General features: G+C 35.3%; 1 protein-coding gene and 1 long non-coding RNA gene across 11 annotated transcripts in view; one reads left to right on the top strand and one right to left on the bottom strand.

The window, feature by feature from the left end:
- KCNIP4 (potassium voltage-gated channel interacting protein 4) overlaps positions 1-27,169 on the top strand; it is a 383,084-nt gene that overhangs the window by 211,423 nt on the left and 144,492 nt on the right. The gene's annotated exons all lie outside the window — the stretch shown is intronic.
- On the bottom strand, positions 20,493-25,538 carry LOC147652948 (uncharacterized). Its single transcript, XR_015287577.1, has 3 exons — positions 25,447-25,538; positions 23,419-23,476; positions 20,493-23,297 (listed from the first exon to the last, which is right to left on the bottom strand). It is a non-coding gene; the product is annotated as an uncharacterized LOC147652948 (long non-coding RNA).

Genomic DNA, 27,169 nt, shown 5'->3' with positions numbered 1-27,169 from the left:
TGCTCTCAAGTCGAGTCTGATTGCCACATCTGTTTGGGTTCCCCAGAAAAATGCATCATTTGATTGTTGCCTGTACTTGTTGCTATGGTTGGAGAAGCTGATAATGGAAAGACAATTCAAAATATAGTGAAGATGTCTGTAAGTGGTTGTATTATTTCTGTAAGATTTTGTGCAGATGCCTGTTTTTCCTGCCTCTCTGGTCAAAAGTCTGGCAGTCTGTGTGTGCATAGAGTCTTAAAGTTTCTTTTTACCTACTCCAGGAGAGGTTTCCTGCATGCTAGCTAAGGGAAATCACAGGAAGATATTTATGCCCCATTCCTCTGTGATGTTCTACTTCTGTGAATGACATAAAGGGCATGTTACATGAGAATCAAGTAACAGTATAAATAATGATGTTAGCTAAATTTCACAGTCTGAAGATTTTTTTTCTTCTTAGCTCAGGAGTAGAAGATTTCTTTCCCATTTTTTTCCTTAAACTTGTGATTTAAAGATCTAAACTGATTACAATAGGAAAAATAAAAATATTCTTATGCTTTTACTAGAGAATTGAAAAAAATTGTCTAAATGTTAGTTAGTATCAAGGCTATTCATTTCTACTCTTGAATGAAAAGTACATGCATTGTAAAATTGTGTAAGTGTTAGAGAAGTTTTTAATTAGAATGTTAAAAAAAGGAAATTTTACAAGTGTAGTCAGACTATTCATGTGCTTTTCTGGCAATCAGTGAGGAAGTTGGTCTCAGCTTTCTGAAAATGTTGGGTTTTATGAGGACATTTTTAGTTTTCTAGATTTGGGTAGGTTATATCACTTCTTTCTTTTTCACAGAGGTTAACATGTCCCAAGAAAACCTTTCTATTTGTTTCCCACCATTTAATAGTTTACAGTATATAAAACACATCCTATATCCACCTGGAGATCAGAGTCAGTAATAATCTCTAGCAGAGTGCACGCAATGCACGATGCTAAAACTCATTCTGAAGCTTTGGTAGAGACTGAGGTTTCAGAATCCTATTGTGCCCCTATCATGGTAAAAAAAGCCTGACGATAACTTATCTTCCACTGGATTTCATGATTCTGTACTTTGTGAAACACATTAATTTGGAATAATCAGGTGCAATGATGTAAATTAAAAGCACTCTGTTCAGTGTCATAATAGCTATAATGAGTGTAAAAAATATTCTCCTCCCTTCAGACCCTTCAATGCAAATTATGTATATGATAATAATAATATGCACTTATTTTCATTCTTTTCAAAAACAATGACGTATTTCAGAGTAAATATTTTGTATACTTGCTTATACTGTTCCTGCACTCACTCAGATAACAGTATGCTTGCCGTGGTTTTGTACAATTGCCTTCAACTGCTGAGTGATTCTGTTGTAAGAAAGTATTTTCAAATAGATGTTTTTAATATTGTATGACAGCTCTGAAAGTGATAAGTAGCAGAATAGATTTATACACTTTAGTACGTTGTGGGTTTCAGAGACTTTATCTCTCAGTTAAATATTATTTTATGATGTATTGCACTCACTTAGATTGCAGTATGCTTTCTGTGGTTTTGCCCAGTTGCCTTTAATTGCTGAGTGGTTTTACTGTTGTTATAAAAGTATTTTCAAATAGATGTTTTTAATATTGTATGGCAGCTCCTAAAATGATGAGTAGCAGAATAGATTTATTTGATCTTGTGGGTTGTGGATTGCACAGGCTTTGTCCTTAGGTTAAATTTTTAACTTTTCATAAATTAGGCTATATTCTCCTTGCTAAACTTTACTGACTTCTTAAAACAATAATTTATCAGGTTTTAAAAGTAGTGCATTGATACCTAATCATGAAAGTTTGTTCCTCAGTATCAATCTATAATTTTTTCAAGTTTTTCTTAAAGTAATTCATAAGTAGAATGAGATACAAGACCTGAATAGGTATATGTACAAAAGGTTACCATCTTGAGATTATGCCATACTCAGGATATTAATTTATAGGATTTCAGTATATTTTTAGTACTTTTCTGAAAAATACTTTGCAATCTTCATGCATTAGGATCATATGAACTTAAAGAAGAAATTGAAGAGATTTTTTTTGTGAATATCTTCCTTGTATTTCAGTTTTTCTGGGTAAAGTGTTGGAGACAGAGGTTGAAGCATCATGAGATCAGGCCATTCCTAATTTAAAATTGCTTTGTCCTAAAGTTTATTGGGAAACCTGGATTGCTTTTCAAAAGCTAAATTTATTAATTTCTGTTTATTAATTAAATAAACAGAAAAATAGACCCCTCTTTATCAAGGTATGTATTGAAACCCACACTATTAGGAAAAATGTTCAGAGAAGAAATCTGAATTATATGACTGATCAAAAATATTTAAATGGGAATACTTTGTTTTTTAGGAAATAACCTTACAGCAATTAGAACATCTAATAGAAAAAATGGCATGGAAGTAGCCAAATATATTACTGTAAAATGTGGGTTCCATGTCTCTGTTGTCGGTATCCATCTATACTCCTTTTTTAGAAGTCCTGAGAGTGGCAGCAGTAGAACTTCACAGCTAAAATTGTAATAATCGAGCTAAATTACTAAAACACTTGATTCCTCCAAAATGTTAAAGCAGCTTCTAATCCCATTTTAGTAAACTTGGCTATTAAATACTTTGTATTCATCAGCTGGAAAAAAGAGCAAAACCACAGATGCATAGGTAATTGCTTATGATATTTACAACAGTTTTTGAACAAGGACTGGATATGACTGGAAAGGAAGTGGAAGTTCCTTGTGGTTGCTCTCAAACTAGCAGCCTCTGGAGCTGTTTTGCCATCCAGGCTATGATCTGCTGGGAATGTCACCATTTCCACAGCGATGTCCCTCCTCACAGTGTTCTTCCTGGATGGAAAAGGAGTAATACCTAGGAACCACGGAATGGTTGGGTTGGAAGGTGCCTCTGGAGATCATCTAGTCCAACCCCCTGCTACAGCAGGTTCACATAGTGCAGGTTGCATGGGCTCACATCCAGGCAGGCTTTGACCATTTCCAGTGAAGGAGATTCCATGAACTCTCTGAGTAGCCTGTTGCAGTGCTCTGTCAGGTTTTTCCTTGATATTCATTCCAGAAGATTAATAATGACTAGCATTTCATCCAACAAATAGTGTGATAAATATAGGGGCTTTTATGGCATTTTTCTTTTCTTAAATCAATCTGGATGTCAGAGAGTTACGCACAGAATTGTGAAGTATGGAAGCAAAAGTGGACCAATATGTGAAATGATTAGGCAGAGCTGACAGTTGGCAAAAGACAAAAATAAGATAGAAATATTAATATTAAAACTTAGAAATAATTTGTTCAATTAATTAATTAATTAAGTCTTCATAAATTATAAGATAAATTGAATCAAAACATCTGTTGAAACGACTCCTCATATAGGGATAAGTGAGCAGTAGACAGAAATCTTTAACACAGAACTCCAGTGAACTTTTTCTTGATTAAATATGTAGCTGGAACAGCACTAGCAAGTCACTTGTAGACAGCAGCATGTACTGTAGTTTACTTGGAGTTATGTGCATGTGAACATCTGACCAGGTTGTGCATCCTGCATGACTGGTCAGCAAGCCACCACAGAATGAATAAGAGAAAAGCTCTTCCCATTTTTCATACTAGAAGCCCCAACTTATAGATACAGTCTTAGAAAAACCAGAAATAGTCAAGAAAAGCAGCTTGCTAGCCATGAGAATTTGTAATAGGTGCCTTCTGTTGTTAGAAGTGGTCTGTCATCTCTGAGTCATCTTCTGAAGGCTGGTCCATTGTTGCTGAAAAACCTGGTGTTCCCAGGTCAGTGTCTGCTGAAGAGTCTTTTCTCAACACTTACTGTCACACTCAATAATAATGTGTGTGTCTAGTACTTTGCATCTACAGACACAGAAGGAGATAAACACTGTAATTGAAAGGATGACAAAGAAATAGATGGATAGAGTCTTACTCTCCAAGTTATCAATACAATGCTTTTTTGCATTATTTTTTATAGGAGAGTTCTTCCTTTATTTATCTGACCTGTTTTTCTGGTGATTAATTGTTCAGCACCTGGTAGAAAGTTCAGTTCAGCCAGACTGAATGCTGCCTAGATATAATAAGGCAGATGATTTTATCTGGAGCAACAACTTTGTTTTTCCTTTCTGCAGTCATTTTTCCCAGTGGTATCTATGGAGGTATGTGGTTCTCCAGGCACATTTTCTTTGTTGGGACCAATAGCCCAAAAATATTATTCTGTAAACAGGAAAAATTCCAATCATCCGAAGTGATTTTTGAGTGCTATTTTCTTATTGTTGATGATGTGAGATAATGAAAGGAAAATGAGAGTAGATCAGGTAAATATATGTTTATTAATCAGATATTTATTTATCAGTTATATCAGAGTATTGTATGGAATATTGTCTAATTTTACACAGAAGAAATGTGATTAATAGTTCAACTCTCATTACTAAAACCAAATTCTAATAGAGAAAACAACCCCGACATCTGAAATAGAAAAGAAAAAGGGTTACCAGAGAAGTGAGTTGTTAAGAACATTAAGGGCAATACTTTTTTTGGACATAAGCATTATGATATTATGTCAGTAACACCCACCAGCTGCTGTAGGTATGTATATCAGAACAGACGTTTGTACAGCCACAATTTGATCTATTCTTTCTGTACTTGAAGCTCATACTCAGAATTTTTTTCCTAACAGCATCTCTACAAAGTGATAGGGTGTCTCTAGATAACCAAATAAATGTAATCTATATACAGCTACTTCTTGCCTGTGTCTGAGGAACTTTCAGTAACAACAGAACCAAGATGCAGCCTGCATAAGTTTCTCTCATGGTGACAGCCCATTCTTAACAGCTGCACCTTAAAAGAAGACAGAGATTTATCTTGTTTATTGAACCTGATATTTCTGGAAAGCCAAAATTTCTGCAGGTAATCCATAATATTCAAGTGCAATGAGTATTATACCCCTTGGGGAATAAGACCATATTCTTCTTTATGGGAGGATGTAGTCTGTCCTCTTGGTAAGTAATCTATCATCTCAGTAAAGTCCTTGACTATTTTTGCATTACTGAATTAAATTTTATTTAGCCTGAGGATATACATGTTAAATTTTGAAATTATATTAATATGCCATCTGAGTTACCTCTTTTGAAGTCTGAGATTTAAAGTTATGTTTACAAGACAGTGAGAGTACCTATACCTTCAAATATCAAGTTTGCCACTGAACACCTACTAAGATCCCAGAGATAGGAGGTTCATCAGAGGTCTGCCTTAGTTCATTTGTAACCTGCAGCTGATGACAAAAGGAATTATGCACAGTTGGAGTTTTCAAATTTTTTGATACATTCAGACAAAAATTACTATGGTCATAAGTATATTTATTCAACCTCAATCTAGATTGCATTAATTTCCCTCTTACTCATCACAGAGCTCAGAGTTCCCATTCTGGCCAATTTATGGCTAGATAAGTAGTCTGAGATGAATCAGGTTACCAGAACAGGAGTAATTATTCTCAGGAGTAAACGGGTATAATGGAAGGCAGAATAGGATGCTGAAATGGTTTTGCAAGTTGACAATTAAGATATGACAAAATGTAGTTCACTCAGAATCAAAATTGTTTTAATAGTTCAGCAATAATAAAGAAGTCATTAAGACAGGAAGGTATCCTCAGTCAACTCGATTGCTGACCCATTCAGTGAGAACATGGCTCACCTTTGAGTCATTATTGCAAAAATTGTCATAATCTGTTAAAAGTTATACTTCAAATGCTACTAATTTTTCTATTTGCTTCCTTGCCATTATCTTACCGGATTATTATAAGAAGCTTACTTTCTGAATGCTAGAATTTTTGGACTGAGCCAAACATTGATAGACTGAAAACATTCCTATTTAAAAGGTGAATCTCACTGTAAAAACCCAAACTGAAGATTCGTCACAATATCCTTCGTTGATTAACTTAATCTGTTTAGGAACTTCACTTTTTAATTTGAGAAACTAAGTAAAGCTACTTTAGCACTTATACCTTTTGTTTTCTAGATTCAAAATAAGTTTTGTGGCTCTTTTCTGAACCTTTTTTATTTTTTTAATAATCTTCTTGGGGAATTGATATTCAAACTGGACAGAAGACTCAAAATTGATCTCAGACAGATCAGAGGTAAGACATAATATCCCTGCCTTTCCTATACGTGGTATCTTACCATTAATACAGTGAGCAATAATTAGCTCATCTTATACATTTTTTGCAAAATAGAGATACTCACATCAATGATTCTAAATAGAAATAAAGATATGGGTGAAATTATTTGCTGGGTAGTTTTTTATTTATTTTTGTGCTTTTTTTGGTGTTTTTTGTGGGTTTTTGTTTATGGAGGTTTTTTGTTAGAAGAGCACATTAGAAAATCTTTGGTAGTTTTTTTTTTATTCATTTGAAATAACCATACTAAAGATGTGACCTTCTGTTGTGAGGTCTGATTTGGATTAATACAAGTTCACCGTGTCCTGTGGTTTTATTAATTTTAAATTTGCCTACCTTAAGAAAATAAATAACATGTTGAATTAGGAGTGCTACTTCAGAACTTTTCCATTTGGTTTGGGGTTATCAAACTAACATGAAGAAAAAATTATCTGTATTTATTAATTTAATAATTATAATTTATAATTTAATAATTATCTTTATTAATACAGGTGATTATAAAGATGTACACTACTTTTTTCATCTTTGGAAGATCTCACTTCCCATTTTTTTGTTTTGGGGTTTTTTTCCTTCTTAAAGATGCAGTAATCAGGGGATTTTCCTTCTGGTTATAAACTTGGAGTTTCACACTCTTAATTTGTAAAGAGAGATTTTGCAGTCAGGAAAAATGAAGAAATGTAACTTTTAATTGACAGATTTTTATTTTCTAAGGCTCTGTAGTGAATATTTATTGAAGTGGTAAAGTACCAAATTCAGTATTGGTATATATCTTCTATATTCGCTAATGCTTTTAGACATCTCTTTGTTATGTGGATGCGTAGAATAAGAAAGCATGGGACTGGAGTTCCAACTACCGTGTTCAGCCCTGTCAGTATCACTATTTGGATTAAAGCAAATTTCTCTTTTTTCCCCTCCTGGGTGGAGGGATTTTCTATTATAATTGATAAAAACAATGAATCTTATTGAATAATTTAGTTATTTTGGTAGTAAGTGTTTTTCATTATTTAAAATATGATGGTCTCAGTAACCAAGTACATGGTTGTTTGGACCCAGTTGAAACTGATTAGAACCTTGACCTCAGCCTGTTTCTTGAAAGTGAGCTGTAATTGGCAAGTAATTCAAGTCCTTGAGCAGTGCCCTTGCTGGGAAGATAAAAGGTGAAAAGCATCCTCCCTCATCCATCTGATAGTTTGTCAGTTCCAGGCCCTTTCTCAAATAATTACTGAAGGGAATGATTACCTCGCTCTGAGTCAACCACCTGACCTGCTCTGGACTCGTATATTTTTCAGCGGCAGACATGGCTGTGAGTAGCCATCCTAGTGAATGGCACCACTCAACAGGTAGTGAATCAATCTCGTCTGCAGCTGTGTTTTATAATGCCATACTTTGAAGGGCAGATCACTGTTACTGAGTCCTTGTGCTCATGGAAGCAGTATATCTCTCTTTTAGTCCTGCGACGTCCTGCATTGATGTTAAGGGAAGCGTGTGCAATATACCAGAGAAATGAAAGCACATGCTTTGGGATTTCTCACACTGTGCACCTTCTCTCTGGGGAAGATCCCCTAACCCAGAAGTAGTTAATGTTCCTAGTAGGAACCAAGAGGGAGGACGCTTTAAGAGGAAGCAGACATTTTACAGCAGATGCTCTCAGGTGTTAAACAGCATCCACCTTTACGCTAAAGAGGACCATTATTTTATTTATACTATTTATTTTTATTAACTGATAGTTAATTGTTATTTTCTTGAAGAATGAACTTACTTACAACATGTGTTGTAATATAAGTTTAGGAAATATGTTGTAATGTAAGTCTAGGAAATACCTTCATTTTATGATGTGTCTAATCATTTCAGTCTTCCATGCATCCCTCACCAGTGACCTGGTAGTGTGACTCAGATGGAAACAGTTAAGAGTTTCCTGGTGAAGGGCAAAAGGAATTCTCTGTATTAGTATAATATTACCACTAAAATTGCTTTATGAACTTTCTGACTGGTAGCTGCCATCTTTGTTGGAACAGCTTTCAAATGCTGAAAGATCCTAAGACATTGAGGGATATCAGCATGGCAATGGCTTAGCTAGCTTTATAGAATCATAGAATTATTAAGGTTGGAAAAGACCTCCAAGATTGTTGAGTCCAATCTTTGACTGAATACCACCGTATCAACTAAGCCATAGTACTAAATGCCTCATCCAGTTGTTTTTTTGAACTTCCAGGGATGATGACTCCACCACTTCCCTGGGCAGCCTGTTTGAATTCTTGACAATCCTTTCGGTGAAAGAATTATTTCTTATGCTGTACTGCAGCATATTCCAAGGTTATGCTTTTTTTTCCCTGTGGTAAATTTGTGTCCTGACAATCACTTCAAGGAGGATGGAAGGTTGTTTAGTGGCAAATGAAAGGTACAAGTAAGCAACTGAAAAGTTTTTATTCCTCAAACATATGAAGTTGTAATTGAGCTTCAGCTAGAGATCTCCCAAGGTGTAACAAGCAGATGGATTTAGGGACACAGCTTATTAAATTACTGTGCAGTATTTATCCATTAGCCTCTGTCTGTCTCTTTAATGTAACAAAGACATTAAAAATATAGATAAATGACATCCATAATCCATTTGGGAATTCTCTTATCTACATCCCAAATAGTTACATTTGGTGCAATAGCTTTGTATATTTACTGCTCAGAGCAAATAAGTAACTTGGAGGTGAGCTATACCTTCGCAAATTCCAATCTACTCTGAGCCTTTGTGTTTTATTATCTACTGCATTATATAGGGTTTTTTTTGCTTAGATCTATGGGTATTGATGCTTTTCCCATGCTTTCCTTTGAAATCTTAGCTCTATAGTATAAATCTTGATGGACTTTACCTTACATCACAGCTGTGCTGGCTGTCCAGTTTAAACAACACTTGTCTAACATGACTTAACAGTTTTCAAATCCCACAGTCCTAAATTCAACTCACATTGGCTACAGCCTTTTGCAACACTGGATGTGGCTCAAGCACAATTTCTAATGCAGGGTTTAATTAGTTTCATTCTGAGATGACCTCAAATGCTTTTATCTGCTGTACATTTGCAGCTGCAGTCTCATGACTATGATCACTGGACATCTTAGAGACGTAATGGTCTTTTTTGTTGATTCACCTTATGTTGACCACTAACATTTATTCTGGGCAATGACTGCCAAGAATTTGGCAGTAAGTGCTTAGTAGCATGACTATAGCCCACAGTTTGTCACCTGGGGCATGTGCTGGTGATGGAGTGCGTAGGCAGAAGGAGGTTTCCTTTTCAGAGTCTGCTTATCAGACTCAGCTGGAAAAAAGCGTAACTTTTAAGCCACACCAAACAAGTATTAAGAAGGAGAGACTTTGAACTCAGTTGAGCTTTCAATGGGCAAAACAGTTATACTCAAAACTAGTATTTGTGTTACACTGAAAAACCTTCCTGGCTGGGAGCCTGTCTCTGGCTATGGTGTACAGAGCTCAGAGAAGCTCAATATTCAGTTGTTTTATTGTTACAGTGCCTTTTTTACTGAGATGTCATCTGAATTCTGACTCTGCTTTCCTTGAATATGCAATCTCCAACTCATCCTTTTTAAGTAGCTAGTTCAGCATAGGATATTAACTTCTTTGATTCTGAATTGTTGTAACTATTCGTAATCGTGTTCTATTTAAAATGAGCTATGTGTCCTTTTCCATCAAGGTTTCACCAAGGAAATCTTGGTGCTGACATGGCACCAAGATGTGGTGATGAAACTGTCAAGGTAATCCAGGCCATGAGGTCTCTGCTTTCCATTTCTCACCAATGCCTGGTGCTGTCCAGCAGCAACGCTGCAATACACAGTCAGCTCTGGCTGACTACACCTGGCTAGCAAGTATCTTTTACTTCCATCTCTGGATAAGACCTTCTTTAGGTATATTTTTGGACAGTATTTTACCACAGCAGCAGCATTGTTATTTACACTGGGATTAATTATATTCTTTTGGACAGCTTGGAACTGTTCTCCAAAGCAGAATCTTAGAGGAATTTATAACTGCCCATCCTTTTCTAGTGTAGAAATGTATGCAGTTCACATGTTGGCTTTTTGGAGTCTTTAGTAGATCACCTGGGACAGTGGGACTAAAGCAGCTGCAGTAGTCAATTATTTCTCAAAGGAAGCATTTTCTTTATGACAGAAGTAAATAATGAAGTAAAGTTTGTCCTCAAGAGAATGTGTATCAGCAAATTCTTTTATTTTGATTTCCCAACGACTTGTGCACTGTAACAGGTTGGGCTGTGCTTTTGCATGTAACAAATGGAAAACTCTTTGGAAAACTTCCTCATTTATAATGTTTTGGTCTGACCCTTTAGCTATTTAGATATTTACTTTAAAGGTGATCAAAGGCAGGGCTTTGAATTAAACAAGTTAATAGAGCCAAACAGGAGGTCCTGGGAAGACTGTAAAAGAGGGTGGTCTTAGGAGCAGAAGGTATCCAGCAGCTCTGATTTACTACTATCAATAAAAGAAGTTAAGCCAGGACTTCCCCTAGAATTTCATGTACTCAGAGTAGCCTTTCTGACAAACAAATAGCAAATGCATTTCCACTGAGGTTCTGTTCCTGGCAGTTCTATTTCAGGAAGAAGGAATGTATATGAAAATGCGAAAAGGCTACCAAAAATTAGGTGGAAATGATTATAACTTTGAAGTTACTTACTTTTCAGCCTTCAGCATTCCAATTAAAATGTCAACACATGTGACTTTTATTTAAACCTAATGCCATCTTCGTAGATATTGTAGTAAATTTTGACTGACGGAAATAAAGACCGGTAAGGGCTCCACTGTGTGCAATAGTATTTTAATTCCAGTATATCTGTGTAGAGGTAATTGCTCAGTCTTTGCAAGGAAAAGGAAAGTTTTTTTCCTTATATGCCTTGCAAGGGATACATAATGGATAATAAAGAGATTGCTTTATAAAGGAAACCCCTTTAGAGCCTAACATGTAATTATCCATTACAGAAATTGAAATGCAATTGCTGGACTGTGTATGTCAATCCTCCTCTTGCCCAACAATCACATTCACTTTTTAATTGCTAATTTGCTTCTGTCCTCTCTTGCCACAACCATTATATTTTTTGTTCACGTGATCTGATTTTGGGCTGTTTCCTACCTTAAAGCACAGATAAATTTTTTCAGCAGTTTAGTCTAACTGATGATTAACATTTTTCTCATGTATTCAGCTTTATGAAGATTCACTAAGCTTGTACAAAACAAGCTGTAGCCTGTCTCTTATTTTCATGGCTGTTTTAACTAAAAAGACATCTCTTGCTTTCTGGACAGTTTTTTGATTTGCATATATCATTTAGACTGACCCCTTCCAAAAGCAGTTGCTAAAGTGCAGCACAATTTTAGTTCTAAATAATATTTTATTCACATCTTAAGATAAAAATACATATTTTGGACTCACTGTGCATAATTAAAACAAGCACAGCATTTTTTTCTTCTTTCTTAAGTGCATCTATTCTAGGTTACAGAAAATGTTGCAGTGTTCCCAGTAGCACTGATAGCACTGTTCTGAACTTGGGAATTCTTTCATTATTTGTTCTTATCAACCTGGAATTGCTTTGTGTAGCTGTGGACAGTATGGAGTCTGGAAAGTGAGAAGCTGGAAGATAGAAAACCAGACATTTCACTATCTTTAATTTTCAGTGACTTAATGCATATTTTCTAAGTAAAAAGCAAAGACAAAATCCTTTGATAAATTTAGCCTAATACTCAGTATATCCTAGGATTATTTTCCCACTCTGCTTTAATAGTAGCTTTAATAGTGAAGTTTAAAACTAAAAGCAATATAACCAGTTTGAGATTGCATCTGAAAGGAGAAAAGCATGTGGTTCAATATGACAGCATGATATACTGGAATGGAAAAATGCATACTAGGAAAAATCATATTTTGGTGAGCACAAGTGTTTGTACCTGTCTTGTCTGAACAGAATAAAGTTATAAGAGACCTGATCATATATAAGAATTGCAGTAACAATTCCACAGTTTAAATGCATACCTGCTAATTCTTAACACGGTAAGTTACCTTTTTTCAGCAAAGAAAGATTTTTGAATGATATAGATAATATTGTCCTTTGTTTGCTAATCTTATGTGTTCAATATTCATTTAAAGACAAATATATTTCAGTGCAAATAAAAGAAAAAATTCTGGTTAGGATGCGAGAGTTCCTTTAGAATTACCTTTTTTCCTATAAAGACTTTCAATATTCACTTGAGGAAACAAGTGATGTTTCTATTATAGACATTTTTGGGTAGTAGGTAGAAGGTACACATTGCTTGCTGCTAAAGCTGTTCAATAAAGTATTTGTCAAATTGAGTTCTTCATACATCGACTCCTAAATTTTAAGGTGTGTATTTACTATTGTAGTGTCTGCATATGCTAAATGAAATATATTTCATTAACAGACAGTAAAATATGATTACAGTTCATGGCAATTTGACATTTTAGTTTTTCATTCCAGAAATGACGTAGTTACTATTTTGGAATAATAGACTGCAGCAGAAACTATTTTACTGAGTCTAGAAGAAATACTGAGTCTCAGGGGCCACTGAGCCATATAAAGAAAAACCTGTGTCATTAATTGCTGTTATGCAGTTCTCCATGGGTCTTTTATGTGGGATATTTTACTCAATAATTCAGAAAGTGCACCTTAAGGCTTAACTCAGTGTATCTTTCATATGGGTTTGGATAAAGCTGAAGGAAATTGTTACTGAAAATTGGAAACATGCAAAGAAATTGAAAGTGTTTATTTTATTTGAAGGAAGATGCTGTTTTGGAAAGGAGTGTCAACACGCACAAGGAAAAGGAGGAAAGGAAAAGGTGACTAGAGGAACGCAATCCTTGTGCCCTTTTCAATTCAAAAGCTATAAATATTAGAAAGAATTGAACAAGAGTTAATAATCCCTTGCTGTCAGGCTATCTGCTTTGCTATTTTTGGATAGTTTAGCCAGGAGTTATAACTGCATGTGTACTTAGATGGTCCCAAAAAATGTAACCCTACTGTTTTCAAGAATGTTTCAAGAACACCAAATATTACCTCAGAAGTTGAAACTTGATTATATTTATAGTGTTTTCCTGAATATTTTTTTTTTTTTTTAGGTTATTTTTGGGGAGAGGTTGTCCTAAGGACAATTTTATTTTCTAATTATTTTATTAGTCATAATATCTGTGTTTGGTTTTCCAAATATGGATCTGGGATAAAATGTGGTAACAGAATGAGTAAGTATTTGTTGTTAGCTTCTTTTTAATTTGGAAGATTTAAGTGTAGAATTGAACATTTCAACTTGGTGGCAACATCAGCTTTATGTAATATTTCATAATTGTTGTAATACAAAAAGCAAAATGCAACAAGGTTTTGATGGGAAAACTTAAGTTATTCAAATTCCTGTGTAGGTTAATAACTAAGGCTATAAAAGAACATCCTAATAATAACAGGTTTAGAATTCAGTTTATTATGAACTGTATATTTTATTCTGTTTTCCCTCCTTATTAAAAAATGTTTGAAATTATACATGTTTTTCCCTCTCTTTAAAGTTAACAATAGATAAGGCACATTCCACATGACTTACTTAGGTTTAATTTGATGTGGTTTTATTATGGTGTACCAATTTCTGATACACAAGTTTCCATTATTCTACACTAGCCCCTCTTATTTCAATGTTCAACTCACTTTACAGAGACAATACCAAATCCATATATTTGTGTCATATATAAACCACAGAATTTGGTTGGTGGTATCTAGAATCTGATGACTGGAGTGAACATTCACCTCTGCACATCCAGATGGATGGATGTGTCTTAATCAAGCATTCGTGCCAAGCTTTGATTATCAGCTCAGATAAACCTGAACCTGAGTATCACATGGCACAAAAAAGGGATATTCTTTGTTTCAGAGGTGGTCAACCTTATGGTAGGATTAAAATTCCAGAACTGAGCTGCTAGGAAGCTGAACTGGAAAAATATCATTAGCTGTACAAGACAGAGATAGAGAGCAGTGTTTTGCTAGGTTTTAATTTTCTATTCTTCTACCTTTACTCATAACAAAATTGATGAAGCATCTAATATGATAGATGGCTCAGAAAAATGTAACCAAATATACAATGCTGTGCTGGACAAACTGATCACTTTTCACAAATTAGATTGAGGACTAAAAATTCTTTTTTGCTTCTTTGTAAAATGAGTCTGGGTCTCACCCAATTTCTGTTCAGACCAACAGACTGATAAACTCACTGCACCAATTTGTCTGAAATGCAGTCCAAATTTTTCTAGGTTGAATAACAAATTGAGACCTGTGCAAGAGAAAAATTTCAAGGAGATTACACTGAAATAATACTTCCTGTTTCTCTTTAACATCAATAACTAAATTCAAAAATAGTCATCAGAAAAAAAAATAGGAGGCAATTCTTTTGATTTTCAGAAATCTGTATCTTAACTGACTTGTAACTCTGATCTCATCTCACCCTTGAAGTCTGGATCTTTGACCATGAACTTTTTATCGTGTATTTTCCTTCAAAGAGCTTTGGGATTCCTAAATTTCTTGTGAATGATAGAGTACAGTTGACTGTATAATGGTCTTGCACTAGTCATAGGCTGTGTATCTATTTTATTTGTGCTTCTCTTTGGTCGACATCAAAAATTTCTGTTAGCTTCCAGGTGAAAAGAAAGGAGAAAGCAAAGCAAAATAAATAAAATATCCTGAGCCATGAACAGTTGCAGCTCCATTGGTAATATTCCCAAGTTGGCAGGATATATACAATATGTCATCTGTCATGCTCTTGCATTTTATGACATCAATTCCTTGTTAACCATCTGCTTTAGTCTTTCTCACATCCTGTGGTTACACTCGTTTCACAGTTAATTTTAAGTTATGTTAACAAAATATTGCTGAACTAATGCACATTGGGGTAAACTAATAGATGATTCTAGGCTAGGAAGTTTTTACAACTGTGTCCTTGACCCATGGCATAGTTGACAGTGCTTAATTAGCCAGATCTGTTAGCCAGCAAATCTCTTTACAGAAAATCCATGGATCTAAAATGATCAGCCTCTGTAGCTGTGCACCTAATTTTTTACTGTATACGGGACAAATTCTAAAGAAATATGTAGATTATATCTGCATCACTGTGAAAAACTTATTTCTGTGCACAATATTTTATCAGGCATCATGTCATTCGAACTTCATACTGAACCAGAGTTTCTCAGAGCTCAAAAAAGTTGCCTCCAATGGGACCTTCTCTACCTAATAATTGTAATTAAGATGTTCGGTGGTTTCATCTGTTTTTAGAAATGTAGTTATAATTGTAAGCTTTACTTATAAGCTAGTGTAGTTAAATTTTAAAACAATTTTTGTTTCTGGTGAATATAGTTATAAATAATATTGCCTTCACAGCTGTTGATCTGGCACATGCACTGAGGCCAGTGGCCAGCTGTGCAGTGTGGTTAGCAGCTGGAGAAGCTCATAAGACGAGAAAACAAGCAAAGTGCAAAATGCTTTATGCACATCTGACTGCTGACTTAAAACAAGTATTAGAATGCTTATTGACTGTCAGGAAGAAGAGAAAATGTGCATACATTCATGACTTGTGCTACATCTCTGGTTTTGACTTTGGGTTTCAATACACTATTGTATTTAAAAAAACCAAGTGACCAAAAGCCACTCAGCAGTTAGTGTTTGTACAGTGTGTTCCTTGCAGTGTGCAGGAACTAAAGCTTAGGAGTCAAATACTAAAATATATGGCAGAAGTCCATGTGACATTTAAAAGCTAAACTTAATTCCAGATAATCTGGGCATCCTATAACTAAAGTAGATTAATGTTCTTTGAAATGGAAACAAAATCATAAATCTTTATGGGTAATTGTGAGGTCACTGTAATTTTTCAGCATGTCATTTAGACATATTGAAAAAGATAGATTATAGACTTATAACTGTATTGATTTGGATGAAGGAGATATTACAGAGTTAGGTCCCGTAAGTTTAGGGTTTTTTATGTTTAAAATATATTTAAATAATAAAACTTCCAAAAGTCTTTGAGTTAGGAAAATAATTTCCTTCCTTCACCCATTACTGGCCTTTTTTTTTATTTGTTGAATACCCTGGATTTGTTTGGTCCGTGTAAGGAATGTAAGACTGAGTCATTTTCTTACCAGTGGCTTTCCTTAAACAGGTCTATGAGCAATTGTAGACACACTGATCATTGAATTGGAGAAGCAGATGTACCAATGCTCAGGGGAGACTCATCTTTCTCTCCCACAGCCTGTGGAGAGTCACGTACCTGGGAAGTGTGTGACTTACTTCTTCTGATGAGTCAGTCAATATCAATTGACTATATTTATATAAAGATGTAGTCTTGGCGAGACAGATTGGGTTAATGCAGCCAGGATTTGTCCTCTTTAAATGCCGTGTCAAGTGTCATCCTCTCACGTGTGTATTGATGTGAAACCCTGACTTCCTACTGCTTCATCTGAACAATTTGTACAACTTGCTTTCCCTGAAGGCATTAGTATGGGAATTGATCCCTGAATGTGACTGTGTTCTGGGATGCAACTGAAAATAGAACAGTGTGACTTGTTTCCTCATTTCTTGCTTCATACTTGAAATTGTAGCTGTGACATGTCTGTCTGACAACTGCCTTTCCTCAATTAACTCTAAGGAAGTTACTATTTCTACTCTTGGAAAGAAATTTACTTGACTTTTTCAGATAATATCGAATTTTTCTTCTTTGTTCTCACAAAGCCATCTCTCTATTTTGTAGCATTTACTCATATTGCAGCTGACTGCATTACTTGTCTCATCTTTTCCTATATTCATTTGGTATTACTCTTTTTCCTCACTACTTTTTTTTTATTCTCTAAACTTCAAAATTGCTCATGTGTTTGCATCAAGTATTTTCACACCAAATATTTTCTTTAGTTCCAAGAGGTAAATGTTCAAACTTTTTAACTCTGCTTGTTATATGTAACTGGATATTCCTTTGATCTGAGTTTTCTGCGTTCACATTATTGGTATCCACCTGTAGCCTGCTTTTATTGCAGGAATGTTTTCAATTTATACAGCCCCTCCACCCACAAGTTTGTTACATTTGGGCTTTCATTTGTCAAGATTGCCTTACAGTTGGTAAAGATAGACTTTTACTTAAAGCATGTTAGATGTCACAAACACTTTATCCTACTGGCAAATACAGATAAATAAAATTAGCTAGCTAAGTGGCTGACCTCCAGTAGATTAGATATTGTTAATCAATCAAAATTGTTTGTGGTTGGGGGACTTTTTAATAGAGTTTAAATCAAGGATATTGCTCCATTTATTCTGACCTTGATCTCTGCTTTGTTTTATTTTTAGTTTCCTGGGCATTAGTTACAAGTTAACATTCATTTGTCCTTCTTTATACTGTTGAATTAATTCAGTTCTGTGGAGTTTAGATATATCCCTCCCATTCATCTGCTGCCAGGTCAGACCCACACATGTACTCTGTACTGAAGTGTATGTAGTCACCAGTGAGTATCTGAGGGCTTTGAGACCCTTCTAAATTGTAAACACCTCACAGTATTCAAATGTGGCACCATAATGTCCTGCATGTATTAATTGCAAACCCTTATGGGATTTTGTGGTATTCTGGCACTTCTGCTTTGCTGGTGAAGCTCCAAGAAGCTTAAACTTTCTTAACCTTAATTCCCTTTTCATACACCTGTTTAGTTGTTAGTGCTTTAAAACTGAAAATGAAGTGCAGTTTTAATAGTACTGATTCATGATTGCTTTGTGACTTGGTTGTAGAGTATCAGTGGAAATTAGATTTTAATGTTCTTGCAAAATTTGTTCAATTACTTATGGAATTTCTCATTGATGAGGAAGCCAGAGATTTTTAAATTATATCTCCTCTTTCATGGAACTTCTTTTGTACTTAAGCTTTGATGTAATTATTTGACCTAAGAAATCTGGACTTAATTTGCTAATAGCATCCTGGATGTGTTCAGCTTTATTTTAAGACCATTTCAAATAATTTTATTGCTACTATCTATTTATTTAAATTCCATCATGTTTTTCATGCTTTTCATTATTGCACTGATTGATCAGTTTGAAGTGTTTCCACCTCTTGGTAGTCTTATGACCTGACAGAGCACCTCCTATAAAGGTGATGAAAAGGTAGGAAACTCTTCACTGAGTGAAGCTGCAGTGTCTGTATTTCTTTCTGAGCTCTTACAGAAAGAAATTAAGTGCATGTTCTGTATCATCCACATTTTTACAAACACTGAACTAACTGTGAGTGCTCTGCCAAGCTGACACAAGCTCATGCAGTGACTGCATGCAGGAGTGTAAGGTGCCTAGCAGTCCTGGATGGTCAGAGCAACTTTTCATGCTCCAATTTCATTACCGGTCTTTCTAGAACATAGGAACATTATCCTTAATATGTACATAGATAAAAATTCTTTCCATAGAAAAAAGACAATGCCCTGAGAAACTCAAATATCTACAGCTCTGTAAAAGGAAGCCATGCAAATGACAAATAGAAGAAATTAAAGGTATTTTATGTTTTGGGGGAATGTGGAAAATAACCAGTAATGTGTTTTACCATGAAGCTACAGAATTAATTTTGTGCTCTTAAAATGGATTCATCGCTAGTCACTAAAAGCTTTTCCTTTGGTCCTTAGTCAAAGACAAAGTCAAATGTCAAGGGATATTTGGTTTGGTGGTTTGATTTTTAGATAGAAGCACAGTCCAGGCCCTACTAGCTTCTTTATTCCACTAATCAGAATATTACTGTAGCTATTTGGTTTGTTTTACTATAGGTTTCAGAGCAAAGAAAATTAGGGTTGTCCATACTGAAGCACAGAGGTGCCAAACTACCATGGTCTGTTCAATAGATATAAAACTGAGTGACTTTGAGGTCTCCAATGTAATGGAATTGCAGCATTATTGTAGCCCTCTGAGATAATTACACACACAGGCAGTCCGTTTACACTGCTGCACCATGTCTTGGTCCTTAAGATGTCAGGGCTCACATCAGCTGCCTACTGAGCTATCCAAAAACTTTATTTAGAGATGCTTTACAGTTAAGCAGAAGCTATTTTCCTCTTCCTACTATGAACAAGCACATTGTGACAGCTTGCTCTTTAAGATTTTTTCAATTTATTGACTGTTTCTTGTTTTAATCAGATCTTTTGCTTGCCCCTACCAGACCTTGGCTTCTTCTTTTTATTTATGCATGTACACTCTGGGTAAAGGCAGTGTGAATAATAAAAACATGGACTGAAAGGGATCACATTTCTTTGAATATTGAAATAGCTGACCACATGTCAACACTTCAGGAGCAGAACTTTCTGACTTACAGCTTTAGAACAGAAGCAATCTCCCAATGAACTAGAAGCTTCACAAACAGAAAATTTTAATTTGAATTTTTTACACACAGAAGACACAACTGTTTCTAATCTGAAACCAATACATCATAAATAAAAAAACCTATTGAACTTTTATTTAACCTTTTGTCCTAGAAAGATGGAGCTGTAGCTAAGGTTGCATTTCATAAAATCAGAGAATCGTAGAACACCTTTGGTTGGAAAGAGCCTCTGGAGATTATCTTGTCCAACCTGCTGCTCAGATTTGGACCAGCTTCCTAAAACAAAGTTGGTTGGGGCTTTGTTCAGTTAAGGTTTGATTATGCCCAAATGCCTCTGGGCTGCCTGCCTCAGTGTCAGAGCAGCCTCGTAGTGGACAATTTTTTCCTTCCATGTAAGCAGAATTTTCCTTATTGTGCCTTGTTTGTTAGCTCTCATCCTTTCTTGGCATGCTTCCAAAAAGAGCCTGCCTTCATCTTCTCACCAGCCACCCACTGGACAATGGAAGGCATCAGTTACACTCTCCCTTGCCTTTTCTGCTTCAGGCTGAATAAAAACAGTGCTTTCAGCTTCTCCTTAGCTTAGCTTTGGAAACTCCCCACCCAGTTCCATGGACTGGTGTAACGGAGTTTTCCTTGCGTGGTCCCTGGCTTCCCTCTGGAGTACACATCCTCTGCCGTGAGCTGTGCACTTCACTTTGGCACTGGCCCCAGGGACCAGAAGGCCACTGAACAGATGGGATCAGGGAAGACCAAGACAAAGAAGGTATTGAGTAACTAAAAAATTTGTCTTTGATATTCATACAAGGATCAATTTTGTGGTTAGAAATTACAAAGCTCTTGTAAATTTTTTTTTATGAATATTAACTATTCTTTACAGTGTTCTTTTAAAGTGGAAGCAGCATTAATGACTTTGATCTGAACACAGAAAGCACAGAGATATTAAGTATTTTTAATCAAGTTCTTTAATGGTGATAATATTTAGAAAGCTACTCTTCTTATTTCATTAGCATTGTTATCAATAAATACCCACTCAGCATACTAGAAGAAGAATCAATAAATAAATAAATTTCTAACATGAAGATTTGTAAATTCTGATGTAGGTAGAAATCTTAGCATATCTTTGTGTGTATCACCTCCATGTATTTTGTACTTAGATCTTCACTGCAGGAGAGGTGAGTTCCCACGAATACCAGAGTTTTGCAAGTGGGTTTGCTGTTCTGCTGTACAACATTGGCCTTAAAGGTCATGTTTTCAACATACTTATATTTCTGGAAACTCTTCTTTGTCAAGCAGTCACCAATTAGCTATGTTTTACCATAGCTTTCTGCATTAATTTATGCCACCTGAGTGTCTGATTGTGACAAAACTCAAAAGGATTTTAATTTCAAAAGGTTTTGTTTTAGCAACTGATGCTTTTTGACAAATCACACTAATCTCACTTGCACTCCCTTTTTTTTAGGGATATTAAAATCCATAAAAAACTGAAGCTGCAACAGGTATGATCTCAGTGGATGCTTGAATAGTTTTCTGATAGGTGGTTATTACTAAATCCCCTGCTATTTCATCCCCACTCTGCCATTACCTGGCATCTTTTGTCTTTCTGGTTTGAAACATTTTCAGTGTGTATGAGCTACTGGCCCCAGAGATGCAGTTGTTGAGAACTGACATTTTATGCAGGACAAAATAGGAAGAGTCACAAGTTGGTCAGGTTTCACAAAGTTAAATCTGCACCTTTAAGGGTTTCTCTCAAGTATTCCAGGATCCTATTACTTAGCAAAAATAATCAAAGGAATGTGAAAGATCCAGAATAGAGGTGATTTTGAAAACCAAGAAATTCCTGCATCATTGTGTTTAATTAGATATACTTCCTAGAACATAATCCATTTTTGAAAATACTTTAATCCCTGTGTTAAAATATGCTTTCTAATGTATCTGTATTGTGTAGGGAAAAGTTTACTGACAAATTTTCAAGGCTGACTTATGTGTGTTTACAAAGCTGCATCTGCTGTGTGAAGTCACACTGCAATCTGTTTGCTAAGCTGAGCATCACACACTTATATGGACAGTTTTCTATAATTACCCCAACTAGATGTAGTGCAGCTATTCAATACTCTGAGCTGCAGTAATATTCTTTGGAACAATAAAATGTCATTGATATTGGTAAAAATGTCCAGTAAGTATAAAGCTCAAGTTGCACTGCTGCTTACTGAGTTGATTACTGAAATTTTCATTATTCTTTACATTGACTGAAGCTCTTACAGGTGATATTTTCCAAACTGATATTTTAGAGACTTTTTTGTGCTACCAGTAAAATCTCTAGAAGGTATTACAGAAGGAGCTTTTCTTCTCTATTTAACATGTCCATAATCAAGACCAACATCAATCCAAACGCTGGAGAAGAGCATGAAGCTATTTCAACATTTTCCTCCCCCAGGTTTCATGAAGTCTTTATTGGTTTTTAGAGTATTAAGGATACCCAATATACTTCTGAACAAGGTGTTGCACCCACACCTGCAATGCACAGGACAGCGTATGCAGGGAGGTTTCTGGTAGCAGGGAAACTGCAGTGGTAATTAGCTCAGCCTGAGAAGAGAGCAGGCAACACTGAATGATTACACCTGTCAAGATATAATCATCTACACGAATTGTTATGGCTTGTGTGACTCCTTTAGTAGCCTCTATCCAGCTGCATATAAATACTACTTAGAGAAAATGTCATTCAAATTCATGGTGCTGACAAGGTCATTATATCCTTCATATTATATTGTTTTGGAATTTCACAGCAATCTTTCTTGGCTTTTGATTCCGGCTTTACTACACATTAAAAGAAAAAAAAAATTGATTTTGGTGCTATGGATTTAAAGACTGCCCTTGGCTTATATAACAAAGTTTTTTTCCATACACACCCAATGGCAATTTTTTTTTAAAATATCAACCCAGTGTCCTTCCAATATCTTTCCTAGGTTAAATATATCCAATATTTTAGTCTTTCCTGCTAGGTCAAAATTCATAGTCCTTAAATCTTCTTCTAGTCTTACATCTTCTTGCTGTCTTCCAATCTCTCTTCAAGCTGTCAACAACTTTCTTGGAACTAATATTAGAGCTAAAGTTGTATTATAGCTTAAGAGAAGGATCAGATATTGTATCTTGCACATAGACAGTCTATCCCACTTCTTAAAGGGGATTTTAAAGAAATAGAGTCAGAAATTGATTTTATAATTCATTAAATGAAAGGCTGTTTGACCCAACAGATAATGTTTCAGCTACATTTATATGGATCTGTGAACATATTTTGTACTTTCATTAACCACAATTCCGTACAATAATAAATGCTACACAGACTGTAGCATTTATTGTCTACATTCTGTAATTATGAAATGTATTAAAAATTCTTTTTCATTTAATACTATGTAGGGACATCAAATAGAAGATCACTAGAGTAAAAATAATGAAGAACTTGCAAATTTGGTATTTTAAGCTGCTTTCTTTTACAGAGAACTGTTAGAAGGGAGAATTAAGTGGTAGTTATGAGCACTTTCCATAACCTTCCACATTCCTAAAGCATCAGACTATTCACAATCTTGTGCCAGCATCAGATGTTTCTTACAAAGCACAAGTCATCTGTAGCAATTAACTTTTGAATATCAAGAGCTCTTTCTGATGTTCACTCACTTCACTGTTTGGAATCAAATACCAGCTTAATTATCAGTAACCTGCCATTCTTTGAATGACATCTGAAAAGAAAAAGAAGGTATTTAATGGAGGAATAAATCCCATCAGACCATGAGTCTGACTTCACTGTGTTTTACACAGATATGAAATGCTTCTGTCACCCTTGGCACCAATCCTGATCACCTCCATCTTTAACAGGCCACTCTTCATGTTATAGATTTATCCATGATCCCTGGTGAACCTGGGGGAATAGAGGGTGTTGAATGAGGAAATAAATTTTAATAAAAAAAAAATCAAAACCAAAACAAACATTTTTTTTCTCCTTTACATTTCATAGCCAGGTAGAATTGAAGTCACAGTTACATAAGCCCCTAAAACTGAGCTGCAGAGCAAGTAACTTATAAATGTTCTACTCCCATATCAGCACACTGTATCATAAATTTCTCTTTAAATTAAGTCTTTCCACTTGTTTTGTATTGTCTCCTTAGAGCAGCTTTGCTTCTGGGTATACTAAATGACAAAGAAAGGAATGGATGCAGGGATAACTTACATTGGTTACCTTTGAAGAATGAATGACTGTATATTTTGTTACATTCATAAATAGTAATTCTCTTATATGCCTGTATTTAATTTTTAGGGTTTTTTTCCTATCTAGGGAAGGATTTCTGTCTAGAAAAACCCAGACTTGTTTTTCCAAAATTATCTTTTCATTCACAGATCTCATGTAAAGAATTTCAAAATACTGAATTTAATAGAAAAATCAGCCCCCTTTTTTTTTTTTTATTTTCACAAAATTAGTTTGGGTGAAAAATAATATAAGCAAGTCTCACTCCCTTGCCAAATGCCATTGAGCTTCAGATTTTAAAAGAGTTATCGACACTTCATTAAAAACAGTTCACCTCCCATCTTATTTTTAGCTTCTACTATGTGGGCCTGCCTAATGTTGCCAAAAAAATTAATGAGAAAATATCTCTCAAAGATAAAAAGTTTTTGTGTAATTGAATACAAAATTTATTCTTAATAGAGATTGTAAAGAAAATTATTTTTTATCTCTACTGAAGACACAACATGTATTCTTATCTACTAGAAGATATAAATTTCCAAATTGCACCCATTCTCTCTGGGGAATGTCCTTTTGATATTCAGCCCACTGTTGAGGAGCAGAATAGTTAATATATTAAGTATTCATACAGGTAATCTGAATGAGGTATCACTTTTGTAACAAAGAAATATTTCATGTCAGGAAAACCACACACGGTTCATCCCCGATTACGAGACAAGGACGCAATTCACTTGAAGTGAACCTTGAAGTCAATGGCTTTGAATGAGTGTAAGTTTTCCTCAGAAATTAAAAAGCTTGAAGAGTAATTTCTCTAGAACATTACTCTTTATAAGCTCTCCAGTGCCTTTGTAGTCTAGCTTTTCTATTGTGTATTTACTACCTGAAGCTGACTTGAATTTGAAAGCCTTGAATGATAAATTGTTTTGTCTTTTCATAAAATTCTGGTATTTTGATAGAGAGCAAAATGTTCTAGTTTTGTGCTAAGGGTTGATTTTATAAGACCATGACTTACAGGAACCCTAAGGCACATTTTAAAGTGAATCTTACTCATTTCTGTGCAATTAAAGCAGTAAAAGGTTTAGTCTTTAGGCTATATATTAATTCATATCCCTCTTCACTAGGGTGAGGGCTTTGTAACCATGGCAATTTTGTCACATTGTAATTTTAATTTTTTTTTCCTATAAGAAAAAAAATTAACTAGCAAGTCTTGAACCTATTTTCTCTGTACAGCCATGCGTTCAAAATCAGAGGCTTTAGTATTTTCTTAGATTTGTTATTCTTCTAATTAGAAGAAAACTTTCAAGATCTGGCAGAATACATTTTTAATACAGAATCACTTATTTATGGCACTGCAAAGGCTGCAATATAGACAACATTTATAGATAACACAGAAAAACATGTTAACTGTGTGCTCTTTATTGGTCTTGGCAGAGCTGTCGCTTGGAGCTTTAACAAAATAAATGAGTTACTGTTTGCCATCTTGCAGACAGGAAGCTAAAGCATAAGAAAATGTACATATTGCCCTAAGCTAAACATATGGAGGCAAGAAATATTACAGAAAGTGATATACCCTAAAGTATGTAGTTTGGTAGTTGTTCATTTTAGAAGATTTTATATTTAGTTACAATAGTACGACATTTTCTACTGACCTTCATAGTAAGTTAGGAAGAATTAAAGCACTGTAGAGATTTGAATGAAAATGAGCCCTTTATGCAGCTTGAGAGAGAGAACTGCAGCACTCTGTAATTGTTTTACAGCTGAGCAGGTGGATCTGATCCAGCTCTTGCTTTGCTCAGCTGAATGCAATACAGAGGATTTACATAAAACCAACATGATTTTTCCCATTTCAAGGGATGATTTCCATTTATGATGTTTAAGAGGGAAGGTTGACTGAGGTCTAACTGGTGCTTGTGTTCTGGGCTGTTTTGCAGCCTGACTTTGTCTCAGGTGTGAGGGAGGCTGGAAGCCTGCAGAGGTGCAGGCACTGAAGGTCAGGAGAGTCTTTCTCAAAGGCTGGGGCAGATACAAACAGCAAGAACAAGCTCTTGGTCTCCAGTAGTTGACTGCTAAATGTCTCTCAAAGTACACATGCTTATCATGCTAACAGCAATGAAGGACAGAAGGGCTTGAAAATTAAGTGAGTTAGTTGTAATCTTATATTTTAGAAGCACTTGAATACTTAAAATATTTGCAGTTGCCTATGTGAAAGCAGGTGGTATTGTCAGTCCAACTCCAAATGGACACCTGTTCCTTAGCTAGAAATGTTGTCATCTGTGCCAAGGGAAATACAGGTTGGAGATTAGGAAAAAGTGTTTTTACAGAAAGGGTGATAAAGCACTGGAATTGTCTGCCCAGGGAGGTGATAGAGTCACCATCCCTGGGTGTGTTTAAAAAAAAGACTGGATGTGGTACTCGGTGCCATGGTTTAGTTTTTGGTGTTAGGGCATGGGTTGGACTCAGTGATCTTGGAGGTCCTTTCCAACCTAGTCATTCTGTTGACTTCAGTACAGAAGCCAAGAGCTGGGTGGAAAGGAAAGCTGAGCACTTAACATTTGCTCTGTGTATACTGATGTCTGTGGAAATAGTGTAACTTTTCTAAATCCTGTCAAATCAGCTCAGGACTCTGTTCTGAGGTGACAATTTCAGTATTCTCATATTTCATGGTTTTTTAAGTTCCCATTGTTAAAGCTCCCAGACTCAGGGAAACTATGGAAGTTATTTATTGAAAAGTTAAAATGAGAAAAAAGTAATCAATGCTGAAATCATATGCTCAATCCAAAATAATAGTTATTCACACTAATTATATGAAAGCAAACCCTTTTATATATGTATGGAGCATGAGATTTTCTTTTGATTTCAGATTCTTGGAGCTCTTGAGAATGTTGTAGAAATGACTATCTATGTTTTAATACAATATTATTTTTTAAACAGAATTTTGAGAAACTGACAGTGCAGAAGTCAGTAAGTTTTAAAGCACAGCCTCCTCAGTTTACAAGTCTATGCAGTGAAATGAATGCTAAGACCATAAAGGACAGGACTAAATGTGTTATAAATGCAGAATTGCTACAGAATTAGATAAAAAGGGTTAAAACAAATGTTCTTGGGGAAGAGTTTCTCATTGTTTTTTCCTTTTAGACTTGAAGACTTGGCAAGCCTGCTGTGTAACTATGCCTGCTGCCTCGAAAATAGCTTTTTCTTTTTTTATTAGTCTAACTCAGGCTCTGATTTATTGAGCCAGAGAAGGGTAAGGCAGCTTTAGCTCTTCCATTAACACCAGCTGGGGCCTACAGCACATAATGTTTTGTGAATGCACAGTTTCATTCTATCACATCAGAGCTGCAACAACCCACAATCTTTGCACTAGTACCATAA

This window comes from Cyanistes caeruleus, chromosome 5, assembly GCF_971803275.1.
Source record: "Cyanistes caeruleus chromosome 5, bCyaCae1.hap1.1, whole genome shotgun sequence".
Lineage (NCBI taxonomy): Eukaryota > Metazoa > Chordata > Aves > Passeriformes > Paridae > Cyanistes > Cyanistes caeruleus.
Note: the sequence above shows the minus strand (reverse complement) of the source record. Positions and strands in the feature narration are given on the sequence as shown.